We start from the raw sequence: 22,310 nt of genomic DNA, 5'->3' as shown, positions 1-22,310 counted from the left end.
CAGTGATGGTGTGATTCACACACAGGTCATGAAATATACATTAATTATTAAGTCTTTTTCCTAAGACCCATAGAAAATCAGCTGAACGTCACTAAAACCAGTCGACTTCATCTTTAAGCTGCAAAACACGACCCATGATATTTAACTTATCTGAAGATAGTTTATGAAAAAAGTGATCAGTGATTAATCATCAGCTGCTTCGTGTGGTATCCAGTACCAGCTTCACCAATGTCAATATTTTATTTCAGCTGGAAAATAGATCAACACCCACCCTTTATATGGTGTAGAGCAGCAAATGAGCTAAGGACCACTGCTGCCACTGTTCTTTTATGAGGGGGACACATCAGTTATACATGGTCAACAGAAAGAGTATGATATTTTAGGAGGTAAAAAGATAATAAGAGATAAATAGTTAAGTTAAATACTGTATAATACAACAGAGCAAATTATTGAAAAACAAAACAAACAAAACAGTTAAAGATAAAATTGAAAATGATTCTCAAGAGCAATGTTATTTATCACTGGAATCTAGTTGAAGGCCTGATTTGGGTGGTTCTCAAGCCAGAAGTGGCCCCCATGCCAGGGGTTTGACACACCTAGTATGGAGCTTCTTCGTTCCCTATGTTCTGTACTGTTTTCTTGCACTATGATGCCCTGTGGGAAATATCCACACACTAAAGAAAAATGAAATTGATGAGTAAATTACAAAGGCATCTTCTAAATAGCAACTCTGCTCATATCTGGGTCTTTCTTCCTGAGGCAGTGTCAAGGGTCAGCTGTTTCCCCTTCTCCGAGATCAATTCTGAAATGGCCTGCTGTGACCTGTGAGTCCTAACTCCTACCTAACATGTCTGATATTGTTTTTCCTGTCATTTATGTATCTGAAGTGACTGGTAATGAAACACTGAATTCCCTCAGTCCCTGCCCTGTAACACAGCAACTTCCTCTGAGAGGAGCAGCAAAGTGATGAACGCTAAAGTGCTGCTGACACCACACTGAGTCAGTTTCATTCTAAATGCCAATACTCATATTTGCAAGAGGGGCTGAACAAATGGATAGCGGTGCAGTACGGCAAACTAGGGAGCCATGATTCTCCCATGCATCATTTTAAGTGACATGTTGCTCAATACAGATATTCCCTATCGGGGAATCAATACGGCCGATGAAGAGAATAAAACTGTTAACTTTGAAGAAAAAAAAAAATGTATGGAAACACCTAGGGTTCTGTAAAAAACTAAACTGCTTTTTTCCATCTTCCTCCCACTTCCTGTGTCTGATAGCTGTAAGGTATTTTGATAGTAGGTTTTTAAATTGTTTAAATGAAAAAAAAAAGCTATTTGTGAGATCACACTGAGCTTAGCTGACATACACAACACAGGGTACACACTTGGTGTGTGGGTGTATGTGTACAGTACTCATTACCAGGGGCATAAATGTGCCGAACTCTGGAGCTGGAAGGAAAGAAGTTGAAATGGATGGTTGTTACTTTTGAGAAATAAAAAGTGAGGAGATGAATTTGCAAGTTGGGGAAATGAGTGTAGGATTATTGGTTAAAAAAGGTAACTGAAAAAGACTATACGGTGTGCACAATACTTACTTGTGTGTGTGCCAGTGTGTGTGTGTGTGCTGGAAGAGTCAGTGAAGGTATGACAAATTGCATCAGATTCAAGGAGCTGCTGCTACCTCCTGCATCATTTCCCCTGAAGGTCACAGTTTCCCAGGGTGCATTTTTGCGGCATCCCTGGTGCCTGCCAGTCAAGGTGGGACACCACCATTTTTGTTGGACCTTTTCTGCAGCTCCTATTCTCTTCCTGGTTTTTAAGTGTAAAACAGCCTTTACATATATATACACATGGTTAGGTAAAATTCGTATTATTTGTGGACGATGGATAAGATGTCATCTGTCAAAAATCCAATTTCTTCCTGAAACGTGTAACGTTTGAAAACATTTGGTCAAATGTGAGTACACTGATTGGATGTGGTTATGTTTAGTTTAGTCTGGTTTGCAGGCCTCAACCTTTGAGATGAAATGTGTCATTGGTTCTTTATGACACTTTGTTGAATATTTGCTGTTAAATAAAATTAACTTTTCAGAATAATTCTGACATATAGCCCCTTTTGAAAATTCAGAAAATGAGGTCAGTTTGATGCATGATATCAACTGCAGGTCATTCCACCTGCTGTGGTCAGAGCCATAACAATCAGACTGGGCATTATGTTGAATGAGCTCTGTAATAGCACAGATAATTGTATGGGGCAGTTTCTCCATACCAGCTGTTTAACACTACTGCTGTTCAAATGGTAGTTCAATGCTGGGTTTAAAGAAAGCCCATCACCGATTTTCTGATTTTCACAAAGAGAAGCAGACACATCAATCATTCCTCAGATAACCTGTAGGGTTTTCCCCACAGCTCCTAGAGATTATCTTGGAGTTAAGGACAAGGCAATCCACCTTAGACAAATGCTGTGGCTGTTTTTTTGTTCTCTAGGAAAAGGTCATGTGATCACCTTTTAATTCTGGACAATTTTGTAGTTAAGGTGTTTTTGTTTGTCTAACGATCATTTCTTTTTTTAAATGTACCCAAATGCTATTTCAGTATAAAAAGAAAAACAACATTTCTGTATAAATCCATCCATCCATCCACCCTTCCATCCTTCCATCCACCCACCCATCCATCCATCCATTCATTCATCCATCCTTCCATCCACCCAACCATCCACGCATCCATCCATGTGTTGAACACTTTTTTGCCTAAAAATAATTTACTGCATGAAAGTCAGATTCAAAAATATCCATTTTATATTTTGTAAGACAAATAACAGAGACATAATCAACCCTTGTTTTTTCATCTTGCCACTAAAGACACAATTGTCAGTGACGTCTTTTTCTTGTTTAATTTGTTTTTCAAATCATCAAGATCCCTTAGATTCCTGCAGACTGCGTGAAGTGCAGAAAGGAGGTACAAAAAGAGAGGTTAAACAGAATGAACATAAGCAGAATTTCTTACCTCTGGTGACTCATTCACTCAGTTTGATCTGCCATTTGAAAAGCACTGATTTTGTCTGAAGTTTGGAGAACATGTGCACCACAAAGGCCACAAAATGAGACAAGAAGAAAATTAAAAGTGCACAGAAGGCACAAAGCAGGTGAACAAGTGAAACTAAAAGCCTATTCTGAATAACTCCTTGGTGCTTGAATAAGCTCTTTGCATCATCAGATCACATGAATCACTTTGCCTTGGATTTCATTTGTAGAACTTTAATTTTCAAGAGAGGATTCTGCTGCTGTCTCCTCCACAACACACCATAGATCCCAGTTTTCTAGCTTTTTCAGAAACAAATGTTTATCATTGAAAGTCTCTCAGGGCACATAAGCAATTACACTGTATGTGTGAAACATAGTGAATCATTGTGATAGCAGTCACTGTCTCTTCAGAGAAACATAGATGATATTGAATTTATTAAACTGGAATTTATATTTTCCCCTCTGGCTTATTGTGCAGAAAATGATACTTGACGCTGTATGATACTGTAAACACCATGGCATTTATTAGTGTGTCAAATCTGTGATGACATTACTACCACTCACCACCAGGGATCGTGCAAAAACAAAGACAAAATGACAAAGAAGCAATGTCAAATTAAAAGGTCATTTTTGTTTCATTAATGTGAGAGAAAAATACTTTATTTATTAGTCTAGAATCAAAAAAAGATGGAAATACCCTGACTGTATGAATTTCAATGAAGAATGAGCATACATAAAAACTTGCTGATGAGCATTGTAAACAGCATAACAATATTGTTTTTTAACATCTTGATGAAATGTTAGTAACATGCTTTGTCTGAAAAACAAAAAAAGTGTTGAGCACAGCTAGGTTCCATACGCACCTGTTAAATGGCCCTGTTCTGAATGGCAGGTTTCCGTGCCGCTACCTTTAAATTGTAAAGAAGAGCTGTGACCTCCACCCACCTCTTTTCCAACTTGTTGCTTGTAAAGCACACTGGGAGATGTAGTTTTCCACTGAATGGATAACGTCGTTGAAGTTGTGAACTAAATCCCAGAAATATTCAATTTGAGTCGTATAACCCCTGTAAGTTAACAGATAATTTCAAGGCCGAAAACAATATATATTTGAAAGTATTCTCAGAATTCTTCAGAAATAAAAGTCTGAACCTTTCCGTGTGTCCTTCTCCTTCAATGCTATTTCAACACTAACAGTGAAACGAGTGTGGTTGAAATATTATTAGATGATACATTTGATATCGCTCTATTAGTTTTCCCTCGCATTATTGTTTTATTACTCTGTCACGATTGTTGCCATGGAAACTGTCTGCTGCCTTATTGCCCTAGAATGAATTTTAAATAACACTGCGTACTGGTTAGTTTCATGTACAGCAGCGCGTGTGTGTGGTTATTGTGATCCCGGGGGAAGGATGTCGTTACTGTGTGTGAGACAGTCATCGACACTATGGAGGCTGTAGTCATTACACAAATGCCTGAGGTTGATCTTTAAACCTGATGCTATCTTTACCAGCTGCTGTGTGCTCAGCGTCACTTTATCTTTTTGTCATCTAATGAACAGAATTTTTTTTTCAATTGTTGAAAAAAACCCACTTCTCTTTGTACTTCCCCAAATAACGTCTCCAAACCAAACTTCACCGCAGATGTCAATATAGGGCGTCCTCAACTTACACTGTTTCTACACCCCGAACCTTGCCTACTGTACATAAATATCTATGTCACTCGCCTACACTAACACATAACATAATGTAGGACATAAAAACATCAGAGCCAAAACGAAGTGCAAAAGAATTTCCCAAAAACAGCAACACAAATGAAAGAAAGTGAATGTAGCACAATCCAAAGTATGGCGTACAACCGGCGCATGTAATCAAAGTTGTCTTCACTGTATAGTCCTGTGTTCATGTATTAGCCGGCTCCTCTTTTAGTTTTAACGCTGCCGTCAGAGTGACGGAACAAGGCAGGAGATGGCTACGTAACCACGAAACGCCGAAGGTTGAGGGTGAATTAAACCGAGGACCCCAAGTACTGTCTAAAAATATATAAAATAACTATAAACATATATTGCAGACATAATTCTTAACACTAACTTGAATAACCTAAATATTGATTCATATTTCTGTATTAATACATTTGGAACAAAATGTTGATCCAATGATATGTTCATATTTTACATTCATATATATATGTGCATTCAGTCTCAAATAGAAATAATACGTTAAGACAGAGGTGCTAATGTTTAAGCGTTAGTTTTGGACAGCTACACCGTAGAAACATCACTTAAATAAGCCGCACCATCACTCTCCGTTATCATCCTTGGCTTTTTATGGGTCCAACAGCAGTTTTGCTTTGGTCAGGTCATAACAAAGCGAACAGGGGAGAGAGGATACATCTGTCTGACGTTTGGCAAAGAGGGCCACGGCTGTGAAACATTGAGTCAGCTAAAAGGTTTGAGCTCCGTCAGCACCCTGCGGTGCCTTTACAGTTTAATACAGAGAGTCGAGACAGGCTGATAGAGAGGGCTACAGCTGCGGCACAATAAAACACACTCGCACAAGCGTAAACATGTTTTGGGACAGCCATGTATAATGAAAATCGACCGGCAGCCATTTTTTTTCTGATTCATCTTTAATCTATGCGCTGAGACCTAACTTAATATTTTTACATATTTACAAATAAGTATAAAAAACTTTGAAGTCCCAGAAAGGTATTTTACATTCTGTAAAGTCTTAACAAAACATCTTAATCAGTAATTTTGTAGTAATACTGCTCAATGTTTAAAGAAACTAATTAAACCACAAATATCCATCTATGGTATTAAGGTGACCCGTCACTCTCATCATGTCTAAGTAACTATTGTTTTTTTCAGCCAATCTTGATTTTTCACTTTAGCAAGGTGAACCACTCGCTTTTCAGAAAGGTTTTCTCATGCTATAGACAGACAAACCATATCAAAAGCTTTACTTTGAACATCCATTCGACTTTGTCATGCAGCAGGAGATTGGAATTCACAGGGTATTTCAGAGCTCTAGAGCCACTGGGTGTAGACCTCTGAACAAGCCAAACACTGGCTGACAAGGTTGGGGAAAGATGCAACGCTGAGAGACAAATAGGGACGTGTCTGCACATGTACTCAAAACTGCACATAGACTATATGCATAATCACACATATACATATATAAAGAAAGAGAGAGAGAGAGAGAGAGAGAGCGCTGAGGCAGTGAGTATTACCATAATCTCTGTCATATCTACAAAAACAATCTACCCTGAAACTACAATATCGAAAGGCATTATGTGTATAAAGTTCCATAAACTTAACCTTAGGCAAATTAAATATTAAAATAAGTAAATACGTTGTTTTTTGTGGGAGGGTTTAACATCCCATAAAGAGTAATTGTGATATGTCAGCTGTAAGTCAAAGCCCAGCTGTTTGTCTGTCTACATAGTTTCAGGAAAAGTGTTTTAATTGACCCACAATTATCCTACTATTGCTGCTGTTCTCACCAAGGCCCTTCATAAAATCCAGTTTGATCTGCACGAGCTCTTTACACCGTCAGTTTTGTCACTCCAATTAAGCTAATAAATACTGTCTGAATCAATACTACAGTTGTGCCTGCTATGAACTGCAGTTGTGGTAACGAGATCCAGTTCTGCTCGATCGCATCTCCAACACAGATGTTTCGTCAAAGAAACATGAAGAAACACGCATTCTGATTTGTTAACGGTGCGATGTAGGCCAGACCTTTTCTCTCAGGCAGTGGAACGAACCCTGTCGTTTGATAGATAAGACATTTATCTGTCACTCTAATTTCCTTTCATTCATTCAGTTACTGTAAAGGAAGAGGCAGACGTTCTGTCTACTGTCTAGTAAAAACAAAAAAATATAATATAATATATTCATATTTATTACATCATCAGCACCGCTCTAATGTCTTACGCTAGGAGGTAACGCAAAATGTAATTCCTGTTGCTGCTTGGTCGAGCACACACACTCACAACAACAACTCCCTCCCCCAGATGTGTACAGATTTTCCACCGAACCTTCTCCCAGACACTGTCTGCATGACGTATCCCTTCCTTCTCTTCCTTTTGTATTCAGCTGAGTTATGTGCTTACTCATCCCTCCTATCTTTAGTGGAGCCAGAATTTTATGTTCTGCTGGAAATATGAGAAGGAATTCAAATGAGTCCACCAGCTGGTGCACTTATTGTCAGGGAGTCACAATGCCGCCAGTTGAATTTCGGTTCATTTGGTTAATTTTATTCTGCTGCTGCTTGTTTGGTCTCTCGCCGCAGTGATGTGAATTCATATCTGATACAGGAGAATGTGCCGAAGGCTGTGCTTTATCAGCCTCACTTGTCTGTGATTGTGATTTGATAATGGATTTTCCCAAGGTCTGGCAGCTAGCAAGCAGGGCAGTGTAGAATCTGGACAAATAGTAGTAATGAAGTGTCACAAATGGCTTTTTATTTCCAGTGCCTGGATCCCCCAGCACGGCTTATGACTCTTGATTAGTGAGGAAGGGTGGCTTAAGTCGTTCTAATATTCTGAACTCATCAGCTAATTAAACCCAGTGTTGAGGCCACGTCTGCTTTGTGTTTCCTCAGATAGGCAGCGGATTTACAATCCCCGTTTTCCCTGTTATTAACTGCTGAAGGTCGAAGTCATGTAGAAACCTGTAGTCAGTGGTGAACATTGGGTCAAAATCTCTCACAAGCTGAAAAGATTTATATAAATTTTAGTCAGGACTCATAGGAATTGTTTCACTCAGTAAACAATCAAAGAAAAATTCCATCTCTAAAGCTCTGATTTATAGAGAAAAAAAAAAATCCCCTTTTTACTCTTCAAATATTGTTTACCTGGTGTTTTGGTCTGAAAGTAAAAATTTAAATCCCTCTCAGGAGAAGAAATGTCTTTGACGAGAGTTTCTGAAAGCTTTAGAAAGATTTACATCACCTAGAAATGACCTTAAACTTGGATTTTTCTTTATGTGAAAGAAGCCACTAATTACCTGGTCAGCGATTGGTGAAGATTCTAAGTGAGTAGAAATTGTATTTCACGCCTGAGTGTAGCTGAGACAAAACAAGGACATGTTTTTTTTTGTTTGTTTATTTTCTAGTGGGTAAAAATAAAAAGCCAGATGGTCAAGAAAGATAAGCTGATGGATGGAAGTCATATTTTTTCTCTTTTTCAGGGGTTAGGACTGGTATGGAGAAGGTTGCTCTAATACAGGGACAGATGAAACATTAAGTTTTAGTATTCAAAAAGGGCCAAGAACAGGATCGCAAATAGCATTGGATTCATAGTAATGGAGCGGATAGAAAGATCTTAGCCTTACGTGGAAAAAAATATAGGTTTTATGATCCACGCCATAGGTTCATATCTGAAAGCTTTACATCCGAAATGAACTGAAAACAATGACAATGTCATTGAGTTGGTCTCTTAAAGTAATTAATAGATAATTAATAATAATAAATAATTATTTCATACATTTTTTTCTGAACTGAAAAGCCCGTTCTACATGACAGTTTACTATAAAGCTCAGTGTCACTACTACATACTTAAACTCTGAAGTGTGGAACTCTAAAAAAGACCGCAAAGTCTTATGGGATATGGGATTAAATCCTATGAATTGAGTGACTGCTCTGTTCATCCACAGATTGACAGGGGCTTGTTTATCGAAGCATCAGATGTGATGACATTCACACAACAGTTTTTTGTCAGACATCAAAGATGTCTTCACATCTGAAGCATCATTATATGATGGCATATAACTAAAAATAAACACTGTCAGACCAGGCCTGGCACTGATTTAATTTGTCTTTAATGACTTGGTCTATATTAAGCTTTGCCTGAATATATTAAGACATTTTTTTTTTCAGAGGAGCAAAGTGCACTGTGGCAAAAAAGTGGCATTTTTTTATAAATCTGCAAGAAGTTGATTTTTCTTTTCATTATTACTTTACATCATCATTTGATTTACTTATGCAGAATGCTCGTTCAAAATAACTGGCTAATATAATTTATCTTTTTGAGGGAATAAAATACGTATGTACAGATGCATACGTATTTTAAAAAGTAGAGAATGGTCTGTGATAGCCCCAGTGACAGGAAGGCGGCAGCACTAGGAGAGTCTGATTCACCTAGCATCCGTCCACTGTGGTCTGCTGTCAGGAGAATCAAAGCTAAAGAGCATTTTGCATCAGTTGCATGCTTTAGAACAGCTGGCTTCACCTGGCCTCCGCCTCCGGAGGTCTGCTGTTAGGGTGGGGGTAAAAGCAAGAGAGTGGTCTCTGCTGGCAGAGAGGTGGCGCTGTGATTGATGGTAAAACAATCAAACCGACTAAACAACTTCCAAACAGATATGCACATCAGCTGACGTGTGGTTTCTATATTCACATCCCTAAACATGGTGTGACATCCTGTCTTCTTACTTAAGGTCATTTGAGGGTCTTAGAGTCTGGAAGGCCATTGCCAAAGTATTGTAGAAGAAAGGGAAATATTGTGGCTCAGATAAATATGTCGTCTTTTTTTTTTTTAACAATTCTCTGTAAAAGTTCTAAACACAATGGTTAACTAGGATCCACCACTGTGTCCAAAGATCAATTCCTGGTTGATATTCCTAATCTCCAAATCTTAATCCTTACACCCAAACCTGTTTCTTGTACATTTTTCTCCTTCTGTATTACAGACTGCAGGTTTATACTGTGAGTCCACAGGCACATGAGACATGCCTCACTTTCCTCCATTTTTTCTCCCCTGTATGTAATATTGAACTGAATTGAATGTTCTGCCCTGCCAGTTCAAACTCACTTACAGAATATGATTTGCATTCTCATTTCACAGATGAAGCTACCCTTCATGAAGAGAAGCATACGCAGACAGAGGAGGTTTCAAAGGTTCTCCTAGATTGGAGGCTCGTCACGCCGGCTTTGCTCCCCGCACTGTAAGTCCTTGTTATTTAGCATCAGGCCACAGTTATTTATATCTGTGACTTGCGTACAGTGAAATCCCAGAAGTCATGATGAAGCAGCATTAGGAATCCAGGTGCACAGGTGAGTCACCTTACAGCAGCGGTGACAGTAACAGAAGCCTGCTCTCTGGTTGTGATCGGCTTAGAGCAAGTGTGTTTGAATTGCAGATTAACTTTCTCAGCTGAGAGAGATAGAGGAAGAGAGGAAGAAAGATCTGACACCTGTGTTGGCCCAGCATGTTGAGAGAGGTATTATCATGCCTGGATCCAAGGCAATGAGATAGGAGCGGGTGTCGTGTCAGTACACCAGACTCTGTCAGGATACAACAGTAAAATCACATCAGAGTGGAAGCCGATAAAACTGGCAGATGGGTGTCTTCTAGAAGATAATGTCATTTGAGGGCTGCAAAAACTATGAACGGGAGAAAAGCTTTGTAGTTTCCAACTGTGCATTTTGTGAATTGCAGTTTTGATTTACCTTAGTTTGACCTTCAAGGAGACAGAAATTGATTTTTTTCGTTGGGCTCATTAGATGATGACGCCTGTCTGTAGATGCACTAGAATTGTGAGCAGTTCTTCAGGACACCTATGCATAGGTGATACTAATATATAGCTAATGATTGAAATTGGATGGAAGATCTATGACACCGATTCCAATGAAGTATGGATTGTTTAAAATGTGTATTTTTTTTAAATGAGCATAAATCACACACTGCATACTGAAAAAAAGACTGTCATTAATGTCAAAAGCAGTTTTATTCACTAAACAGTTACAATGCTATGAAAATCAATTTTCTGTCATCACAGTTCAACTCCATTCGCCATAATTATTATTTATTTCCTTCACAAGCTGCATTTATACACTGCTAATTTTCTTAACTTTTTAAAGTTAAGATTAGGAAATATTAAAAATGGTTAATTAGATTTATTTGAATTAGTTCATCTTTTTTAACTTGTTTTGATTTATGTTTCCCAATAAAGCACACAAGACAAAAAATTGTGGGTCCCTAGTCATTTGTGGCAGGATCCTAATGGGAAGCTGCTGTTGAGCTGCTACCATCGCCCACTGGGGAGACAAAGTAATTACAGATGTCCTTTGTCCCCGATTACCAACAGAATTAAGCCTTAAACCCTGACATCCGCTCAGGCATTGGCTTTTTCTCTGAATTGTCTTAAAGCTAGGTAGCTTCTGTCATTAGGGACATGTTCAGGTTACTGGAGGATCATTATGCGATTTTTAATTTCCTTTGTGCATGTGTCAGGAAATCTGTTCTAGTAATATACTGAGAAGTTATATTTAGGAATGTATATATCTATATATCTATATATAGATAGATATATGTGTGTGTGTGTGTGTGTGTGTAAAGCCTAAGATAAGATCCCTCTTCGCTTTAGTAACGTTGGCTGTGACAGGCCAGAAGGTTTCGTCACCTTTTGCTGCTAAGATACCAGCAGGTGACTGTTTGTCTTAAGTTGCTCTTGGGATGCAGATGCTACTGCAGTGGAATGCTGTTCCGGCTGTGTGTGTGTGTGTGTATTATAGCGAAAATTCACAGGCACCATCTGCTCCAGTCAGCACAGCACCTGAAAGTTATAAAATAGTTTGGATGTTGAGCATCCGCTCACTTTGTATGCAACAGTTGCATCTGTGTTTGCATACGTCTTTGACATCTTGTTCTTGACTCTCAGCGAGGGACATTTTGCTTGTCCACACTTTTTCTTTTTTCCACAGGACATGATGATGATGTAATTACTGTAGTCCCATATGTACAGATTACAGTACAGACGAGGTACAATGTACTGCATGAAACTGCCGAAACTATTACAGTATTAGTCTGGTCTGGCATGAATTAATATTACAGAGCTTTTGTACAGATTGGTGAACAAAAGTTACATTTTCAATCCATGTTAATCCAGGAAATCCTGGTGTTTAACATGCATGGATTCATTTAAGCAGGAGTTAGTCATGGCTGATCATTTCTACCCTCACAAACACTAAATAAGTTTCTTTTGCTTAGAATGTATATATGGGTCTGCCATTTTTTACATATTAATGACTATATACCCTGCTAGTGCTACCTACTGAAATGCTAATTATAAAACAAATGTTACTATAAATTAGCAATTCACACAATAAACATTTCATTTACTTACACAAATGTAAAAAAAACAAAACAAAAACCTCTGAATGCATGTCACTCATTGTAGAGAGTATTGCATTATTCAAAGTATCATTTGTGGTACTTACACAGTATTACGTTCCACTCCATGTTACCTTGCATGTCAACACTCGTGTCTCGCCTGAGGTCTCATGTTGTAGTGGCTTTTTTACGGCGGTGAAGTGGATCTCTCTGAGTCATGTTTCCAGTCTTTAACATTGTGGAGAAAGAGCAAACGCTGGTGTTCTCATTCACATTTTAACAGAAGAGTCTTACAGTGAGATCCCATTTCCTACTTTATCTCGTAGTTTGTCTTTGTAAGATACAACAAAGAAAAGTTTTAAAGCCTTGACCTAAAAGGGTTTGTTAAAAAAATGAAAAACCAATACCAACATATTTGGAAATCGATCAATCTGCCTGAAACATTTACCAAAGCCAAGGTCAGGGCCAATGAGACAAAATATCAGCCTTGAAATGTACCTTATGAAATTAAATCTTTCAGAGGTGACGCATCATCAATGTACTGATTCACACTCTCTGCACTGCTGATTAGGAGAGTCAGCATTTTTGGCTGTGTGGAGGAAGACGTGGGGGTGTGTGTTTGTGCTGAGGTTTTTTAGGATAACAAAAATATTGTCAGAGAAATGGGGGAAATCTTGCATTTGTAATTCCAGGTTTTAAGTTTGTCATGATGCAAGAGTTTGTGAGGTGAACTTTTATGACCAGTTTGGACTTGAATACAAGTAGAAATAAATTAAACCATATACTTAGTACAATATGGCATAACCTTAGGAAAAAAGGTTATTTTTAAATGAATATCTTGCACTTCTCTGCAGGTAATCGCTGAAAACTGTAGCCTTTTAAAGAGAAATCCAACATTAGCTGTAGTGGAAACCAAAGTGGAAACTCCAGCCTAACTGTATTAGGACTGTAGATGGACTTAAACTCAATGCAGCCAAAAATATCAGTACTTTTTCCATATCCTTTGTGCCCGTCATCAACATTTGGAGAGGAGTTCCTTTAATAATGGCAGCAGATAAAGTGAAGAGTGGGAATTAATAACAGTCACTTACAGAGGGTGCGCTGACCTGGATCTTTCTGTTGGCCCAAAGCCTGTTCTGCCTCTGGTCCTGTACCATCACCTTGGAAGTATTTAAAAGTATCCAGAGAGTCAAACCTCTGAATATGACCCTCGTGGGCACCAATGTGTGGCTCATTGTCCCAATAATACAAGGGTGTCAAACTTATACTGGCGGGCCAACTCTAGTACACATTTGATATGATCTCCCGGGCCAAATATAATTACACTGTGGGCCAGATTTGGCCCCCGGGCCTGAGTTTGACACATGTGCAATAACAGTAAGCAGGGTGGTCCAAATAAAACACCATTTAAAATGAATAAATACCAATATATTCAATAATGGTTTGGTCATAAAAGTCAAGTTTGTGTGAGACCTGCTATGCTTTGGTGACGCCTCAAAGAAAATAGAAAAAAATATTGCTTTTATACCACACCATAAGGTCTACGATCATCTACACATATATTCTTAGTTGCCAAATAGCCTTCCCATGATGCGTTACCTCCACAAAGATTTTCTTTGACATTTTCTTGGTTGTTTGGTGTTGAGCACATGAATCAGCAGGTCCAGTGTGAATAGGTTTTTCATTTCCCATGTGTTTTTGAGTGGTGTTACATGTTCCAGGGCTCTTCAGTTTAAAACATGTGTGTTCTCTGAGTCACATGACTCACAGCTATTTAATAGATGGCTATTTTGGATAAAATTTATATTCTACATTGAAGTAATACTTTTGTCCTGCTACTGTTCATACCTGTCGCATGTTTGCAGCCCTGAGTTTAACTTATATTTATAATTATTATAATGTTATATATTACATTATTAATATAGTTTTTATGATGCTTTTCACACATTTGATTTTTACTTTCCTCAGTAATTCTTCTCACTACAACATTAGGATCCATTCCAGTGCCTGCTAAGACATTTATCTGTAAGCACCGCAGGCTCACTGTTAGCCATGAGCACCATTCACCTGCTGAGATGCGTTCTGACGATCAAGGAGAATAATCTGCAGTTTGTCATTCACTTAAACTGACTGCCATTTCACATAAACTCTCTCCACATAAACGAAGACATGACAGGTCAATAATCAGAGCTCCTTTCAAAGGCAGGAAGATAAAATAATGAAGGCCGTCAGTGTAGTCAATGAACCCCAGCCAGGAAAAATGCCAGGTCTTCTGTAACTTCTGTACAGACATCGTTTAGTCACTTTTTCTTCTTGTATCTACACCCATCATAAAAGGCATCAATGATGAAGCTGATTGTTTAGAACGGTACATGATGATGAAGTAATTAGCAAAGTAAAATACATAGTTCAACAGGTCAAGCCATTGAGAGTTTGAGGATTTTTGCCAGAGAAGAGATTTAACAGTAAAACAAAGAAGTAAAATCATTGCAGTATGTTTTGTTGTGTTTTTTGCCTTGAAGAGTTTTGCCCTTTGCCATTTCACTGTGCTCTTTTGTTCAGCCTCTTCTTTTGTTTGATACCTCTTGGGGTTCTGTAGTTAGAAATCATAGTTTTAAGCATTGTTTTATTATTTAACCCAATGGCAATAGTTCACACATCCATTCACGCACATGGCCTTTTTATGGTGTTTTTTTACCCTAATGTCCATTTCCGTGCTTTGGAATAAAGTTTTTGGCATCGCAGTCTGACTGTTTTACATCACTGCTTAGAATTGCTGATACAACAAAGAGTTTTTGAAATGTGATGGCACATTTCATCAGAAAGAAAAGGCGGGATACAAATACCAGCCTCTCTGGTTAATGTTAGGAGGAGCAAAGGTCTGGCACCATGAGAATACAAATGGATGAGGAAACAAGTCGAGTATCAAGTTGAAGAGTCAGCCACTAAAACTGTAGATGAGTTCACAGATCTGCTTCCTCAAAGAGAGAAAACACACACACAAACATAACTCTTCCCAGCATCAGTGTGGGAATGGTCGACATTCTCTGTCCAATAAATCACAGGGTGTGCAAAGGTACGATGCTGTGAAAGGTTTTCAGAGCGATGCCCCCTTGTATTCTGAGATGCCAGGACAGGACAGATGTGTTGGGAATGAGTGAGCACACGGTTTCGAAACGTACACACAAAGAGAGAGAGAGAGAGAGAGAGAGAGATAGAGATAGAGATGAGCTTGGCCTAATTTAGCCTGCCTGATGAAAAATAGACAGAAAAGTGCTTAGTTGGCTTGCCCTTCCCTCCACTCTTCCACTGCTCCTCCTCATTTCCTCCTCCTGCTTGCCTCAACCATTTTTTTTCTTCCTCTCTTCACTTTTATGCTGTTCATGTCCTTTCAACTCCCTCAGTCTCTCCTTGAGTTCACCAGGCATTCTCCCTTGTCTCCCCCACAGTCCATGGGCCCTGGGGAATGCACACCGTCTTCAGTACACCACTGTACAATCATATGATATTAATACAATACACTTAACCACATGGGACCTGATCATAAGAGAGTTAAACACAATATTTTTTTATATGAAGCAGACATTAAAAAATATTTTTACTGCATCATACGGTAGGCAAAAGGCTTTTTTGTAATAAATCTCCCAAAATGTATAAGAAAACACTTAAAACAATTAGAATCAAAATCATCTTAAAAATACTGGTGGATTGGAGTAACGCAGCTAAAAATTGTTCTGACTGAAGGCTGGATTGCATTGCTTGGCTTGTTGGACAGAAAGTTTTTTTTTATTATCTAAACATCCAGATGGTAACTTGGATAACAACATGTTTTGTGTGCAAACTGTAGAACAAAGTATTTTCCTTCCACTTGGAACCTGTAGTGTATGACCTCTATGCTGTTTGTACTGGCAGAGACAAACAGAGTAGCTCTGTGTTTTTCAACATAGGGGGCACGGGCCCATTTGTGGTCGCCTGGAATTTAAATGGGGTCGCATGGAACGTCTTGTAACTGATAAAAAAATTATAATAAAATATGTTTTCAGCTAATTATTATTCATACAAAGGTAATTAATACACTTGTATTAATAAACTTTGATGAACATTAATTAAGTTAAAACAAAATGCACCATATAAAAATATCTGAGCCAGTGAATCGTGATTGGCGGCTGCGATCAAGTGATGAAAAGCAAGTGTCAATACTATTAACCTCAGAATTATTTACCTTTAGTTTGTGTGCCCACCAGAATTTATAAAATTCCCTTTTTTCTTTCATCATGCTTGACATTCAAGGATTCTGTAAACGGGCATGAACATTTCCACTTGTCACCTTGGTGCTGCCTCAACTTCACCAATTTACAGTGTGCACGTCACTGGCCAAGGCGTGAATCTAATTATTGCCGCATTTGACTGGGCTGTCTCTACCTTCATGTGATTGGATTAGACTGCTGTCAAATGTGCAGTCGGGTATCACAGCAGCAAAGGTGTCAGCCCTTATGCCAGTCACATTTCTGTAATTATGAAAATAGTGATATCAGGGCTTTTTTTCTGGCAGCTGTGTCACTAAAATGTCAATAAAATGTTGCAGTTAAATCATCATCATCAGCAAGATTTATGACAAACAGCTCACGCAAGTCATTTAAATTCATCTTTAATGTCTACAAGGCACTGTCTAGGCTTACGTTTCTCATACGGGTTTGATTTTGTCTCCAGGCTTCCAAAAATATCCTTGTTTACTGGAGCAGTTTGACAAATGGAGTCATATACACTGTGTGTATTTACTTCCAAACTGAGAACATGTTATATGCAATCACTGCAGCGTATCAACCGTGATACACTGCTTTTACTGCACACTTACCACCAAACACACACTCACACACACACACACACACAAGCCTCTGCTTCTATTGTGAATCTTTTGTTTTTACCTGCCACACCACAGCACTGATTGTGTTGATTGCCTCACTTTGTGCATGTGTGTGTGTGTGATTGTGAGTGGCCACTTTGCAGTGATGTCATAGTGAACTATTACCTGTGTCCCTGTGATGTATCAGAGTGAAATTCATTCTCTATGATTATTTTTTTCACACAAACTCAAGCTTGCTCAAACACACACACACACACACACACACACACACACACATACTGTGGTGCTTTTAGCACGGGGGTGTGTTTCAATGACTGATCATGTCCATTCTCGTCCCCCTCCCATTCTCTGCTTTCACGTTATCATCACATTTTCTGTCTCTCCATCTCCCCATCTTTCCCTGCCCTTTTTGTACTTTTGTATCATTGAATCCTCATGTTTATTTATTTTTTTAAATAACAATAAACACAGAAACTAATAATAAAAATATTTTCATCCCTAGATCTGTCTTCTATTAACTCAAGGACAAAAAGACAAATGTTTTCTTCTGACATCAAGGCCAAGGCAGTGATGGTGTCAGCCATTGCTAATAATGTCATCTTGTATGGGGAGAAAAAAAAATAGACTAAAGGCAAGCTGCATTCAGCTGTAACCTGAAGTGCCTTCAAGGACGTTTGATAATATGCTTTATTTCCCCTTAGGTAAACGCATAAACACGGTAAACAGTAGATGCTGAACCACATTTTTACTCCACATGTGGCCATTAATCCTGTGCCGATATGAAAAAGAAATGATCCCTCGTTCGCACGGGAATGAGGTTAGAGATGCAAAAGACCTTGAAGATAATGAGAGCGTGTTGTGCTGCCATTAAGATTGCTCACATCTTTGACCAGGAACTGACGGAATCTGCTGTCTGTGTTCTTCCTGTGGCCTTGTCAGCTTTCTACACAACTACCCCGCAGTTGTACGTATGTGCCCCCAAACGTGCAGCAACCTTCGTACTGCATGTTGACACTAATCAGAAATGTGGAGGCAGCAGCAGCAGCAGCATTGTGTTGACATGAGCCTCTCATTGAAAGTGAACAGTTGAGGCTGAGGATGCAAACAACAGCCGGCATCTCCCCTGAGAATATAATGATGTGCATTTAATACTGCAGTCGTTTATTTTTTATTTTTTGTTTTTTGTTTTTTTTTTCTAAGAAAAGAAAACAGTAAATTTTGTTCTACTTACCTACAATGATGGATTTGCTGAAAAGGTACAATACCACCTGAGTGCCAAAGTGTGTAATTTCAGTTTTCTGAGGACGCAAATGAAATGTGATTAAACAAAAGACGGAGAAGGGAATAAGCTTTGTGTTGGACAACATCCACGATGGAATTAAGGCCTTTGCTGTAATCTGGTCACACGTTCCTGATGGGACAGAGTTTTTCAAAGCTGTTTTTTTTTATCACTCACAGTCCAGTGTCTATAAGACTGAGCCGTTGTCAATTGGTTTCACTGTTTACAGAATGTCTCGTGTGTTGTTTGGTCAAAAAACGTAAAATACAAAAAATACATTTTGTGGATTTTATTTGATAATCCTTTAAAATGTAGTTTCCTATCTGAGACTCTTGTCCAAAAATGTGCATGTGTGTTTTTAACAGTAATGAGGATAAAATTTTTTTTTTTTTTTACTTAATAATGTCAACTGTCAATGTTACGTTTGGATTTAAATCTCTAAAGAGCAGTTTTTCTCATACGTATTAATTATGGTGATTTGATGCGTTACTTTTAATATTTTTTGTTGTAATTGTTTACCAACATCCGATCTGCACAGCATTTTTAAACCATAAAGTTTAATAAACATTAATCAGTTTTTTTTCTTTAGCTCAAAAAATACACTAAATGTACAAATTATATTAAATGACTTAAACCTGACACAATGGCACTGAAGCTGTAAAAAAGGTTGATGTTTATTGATTTTTTTATTTTGTTAATGAAGTTAGGAATGTGGCCACAGATTGACAAAAGTTGTAAACACACATTCCGTCGTAGGAGGAAGGTCCCTGGGTGGCTGCTATGATCCCTGATCGATCTTTCTGTTTGTCCCCCGTGTGTGTAGGTTCTCTCCAGTTACTTCAGTTCCATCCACAGCCCAAAAACATGCTCATTAGGGATTAAGATGATGGGACACTAAATTGACCATAGATATTAATGTGAGCGTGAATGGTTGTCTGTCTCCATATGTAACCCTGCGATGGACTGTCCAGTGTGTAACACAGCCTTTGCCTGTTGACAGCTGAGATTGGCTCCACCCCCCACCTGCAAAGGAATACGATTACGATATACAGCAGTGAGTGGTTGATGTGGACAAATGTTTATGCATGCTGTGTGTTTGTGTGTGTGTGCAGGATGATGTTGCTGTGATGAATGCAAGGATAAAGAGTGAATGAGAGGCTTTGGGGTAAGGGCTGGGAGTCAAGAACTAGTTGACTGTTGGGGGTCTGGAGGGTTTAATCCCCCTTCACGTCCGCTTGCAGGTGATCATGGCTTTGCTGTACTTCCGGAGCTTCACATGTTCCTGAGGTGTCAATTGTTCTAACCTCAAAAGAGACACTTCCCATGCTGTTTCTTCTTTATGTCCCAAACGTTGAGTATAAAACTGAAAGGCAGGGAGTCTTGGGATTATCATCCTGTGTTAACATTTACACATGCTAATCTCAGAAGTGATGTTTAGTGGAAGGTCAAATAGCACATAAAGTCACAATTATTATAAATACTCTACCCCTGTCTACACTAAAGCAGAATCTGTGTGTGTGTAGAGGAGTCAAAGGTTTCTTCATGAAAAAGCTTCTCTGAAAAACCAGTAGTAAAAAACACCTTATAGAAGGGAGTGATGTAGCTCAAATGCAGTAAGATGTACATTCACCAAAGAAAAATTTACAGAAAGAATTGAATATTGTTAGTAATTTGTCTTACAAATTGTAATATTGTTTTCTTAATACTGGAGTGTATATATATTTTACATGGGTACATATGGGGCTGACTATGTTTATGATTTGAAATTGTTTATTTATTTATTATTATATGTGATGTGGTTACTATACATATATATACTATACTATAATTTGGCACTCATTTTAGGGGTTTACAGCACCACAGAAGAGCGGAGGTCATGTTACATAAGAACACCAAATAAAGAAAAAATAAAACAAAATATCAACACATTTATTGTTTGACAAAACACTAGTACTTTTGTTTGTTGTAATTTGTTTTATTTTTTGACAAAGCACAGTTAATCTGAGAGTATTTTATGGAAGTGAATTTTCAACACGAATGATTTTCTTTCTATTACTGGCCATAGGCGGTCAACAGATGACATGTTGAGCTGCAGCAGTGTGATGAGTGTAAGTGCAGATCAGTCATCAAATTAATTTAACAGCAGAGATACAAAGTAATGTGTTGATAAAGAATAAGCAAGAAAACGTATGTGTTTTCCAAGAGCAACCTGCTGTAATTAAAGGTGAGGAAACTCCACAGAGTGTCTTTAACTCCTATTAACCCCTGCTGAGGCGTGTGTGTGTGTGTGTGTGTGTGTGTGTTAGATTACGCTTCAGGAAGCCGGAGGTGTACAAAACAAAAAAATACTTGGACACTAGAGAATCTGTAGATGTAGACTGAGCAGAGGAGAGTTTTGGTAAGCAATACATTTTTGTGATTTTTCTTTTTTCTGTCTTTTTTCATGTTTGCCAAGTACCCTGATATTGACATGGAGTTCTTTAGTGGATATTGTGAATAATAACAGGATTACCGGCGGACAACTGCAGTGAAGTCTTAGTCAGTTGATTCACACAGTGAGAAATAGAGTAATAGAAATATATAACCGCTAACCACTGTTAGTATCCTGCACATTTTGCACCTAACCAGTTAAATAAATAAAAATAAACAAACAAATGAACATAAAAGCAGATTAAAAGGTTGGAAAACAAAAAAATAAAATAAAACAAACAAAAACAAACTGTATTAAAAGAAGTAAAAAAGTAAGATTTTAGAAAGGAAATACACATGATAAAAAACAAGTAATAAAAATGACAATTTAGAAAATGAATTTATAGTTTGAAAATAAATGCACATATAAGGTGTGCTTAAAATAAATGTATAGAGAAGAACTAACTAACTAAAAATGGAAGAAAAATGTCTTCTTGTTGGAAACAAAACCACGTTGAGAAAAACAGCAAGAAAGTTGAGTTGTAGTTTCAAATAAAAATGAAAAAAAAAACAAACAAATGAACTTCTTTAAAAGTAAAGCTGGAATTGTACATGTTAAGGTGAAATTGGAAATCAAACCAAAGAAAATAAAACCCTAAGCAGTAGTCGGTTGAGTCAAATTGGTAACAACATCAACAAACATGACTGGAAAATATTTTTTTCTGTGTCAACAATGTTTTCCAAACATACTAAAAAAAAGAGTTTAATTTAAAAAACATGTCATGATTTTGTTTTTAAATTTCCTACGTTAATGTTTATCAGTAAGATAATTACTTCACAAATAAAAGCCCAGACACAGACATAATCTTCAATGAATTGTATAATCCATTAATGCAATCCTTGAGGTTCCCAAAGGTGTAAGGTACTGTTGTAGAGGAACTATTTATATATGAGATGGCTGTGGACTAACACACATACACTGACATTAGACCATGCCCTTACCAGTGACCTTAATGTCTGCACAGGTTAGAGATAACTCAGGGACACACTCTGCTGACGGCTGCTGCTGCTGATGACGATCATTAGTGCAGACTAGCTCATCTAATGATGGCCATCCCTGTGCTCTTTCATTACCCAACATGAATACCTTACTTGTTATCTCCTTCTCTCCCTCCCTTTCCCACTCACTCTCTAGCTCTTAATTTATTGACACACACTCATTCTTCCTCTCTCTCTCTCTCACTCTTACACACACACACACACACACACACACTCACAGTGACAGACGATGCTCTTTTTCTCACATCCTCCACCATCTCTAACATGACTCTCTGTCTCATGCCCGTGGCCCTTGGTCCATGTGTTATTGATGGAGTCTCTGCCAGACAGAGACACACACTGATTTTTATATGTACCCTTCCCCACATACACACCAGAAGCCTCACTCACTCTACCACCCATTCGCACAGAGTAAGACCCCTGTGACTAATACTTGCTGATCCTCAGTGACCAATAAAAAGGGCCTACGGACTGACAGGTTGCTTAGCACTTCCTGATTTATTGAGTGGGGTCTTTGGTTTGCACCCTTCTCTCCTTAACTTAATTACTTTTCTTTTCTTATC

General features: G+C 38.2%; 1 long non-coding RNA gene across 2 annotated transcripts in view; it reads left to right on the top strand.

Moving 5' to 3' along the window:
• LOC112488046 (uncharacterized) overlaps positions 1 to 22,310 on the top strand; it is a 232,748-nt gene that overhangs the window by 121,911 nt on the left and 88,527 nt on the right. For both annotated transcript variants that reach the window (XR_003051728.1, XR_003051727.1), the window contains exon 2: positions 9,869 to 9,968. This is a non-coding gene — a long non-coding RNA (uncharacterized LOC112488046). The remainder of the gene's footprint in view (positions 1 to 9,868; positions 9,969 to 22,310) is intronic.

Source organism: Cynoglossus semilaevis, chromosome 14 (genome assembly GCF_000523025.1).
Source record: "Cynoglossus semilaevis isolate Cse_v1.0 chromosome 14, Cse_v1.0, whole genome shotgun sequence".
Classification (NCBI taxonomy): domain Eukaryota; kingdom Metazoa; phylum Chordata; class Actinopteri; order Pleuronectiformes; family Cynoglossidae; genus Cynoglossus; species Cynoglossus semilaevis.
The sequence above is the reverse complement of the archived record's forward strand: the minus strand, read 5'-3'. Positions and strand labels throughout refer to the sequence as shown.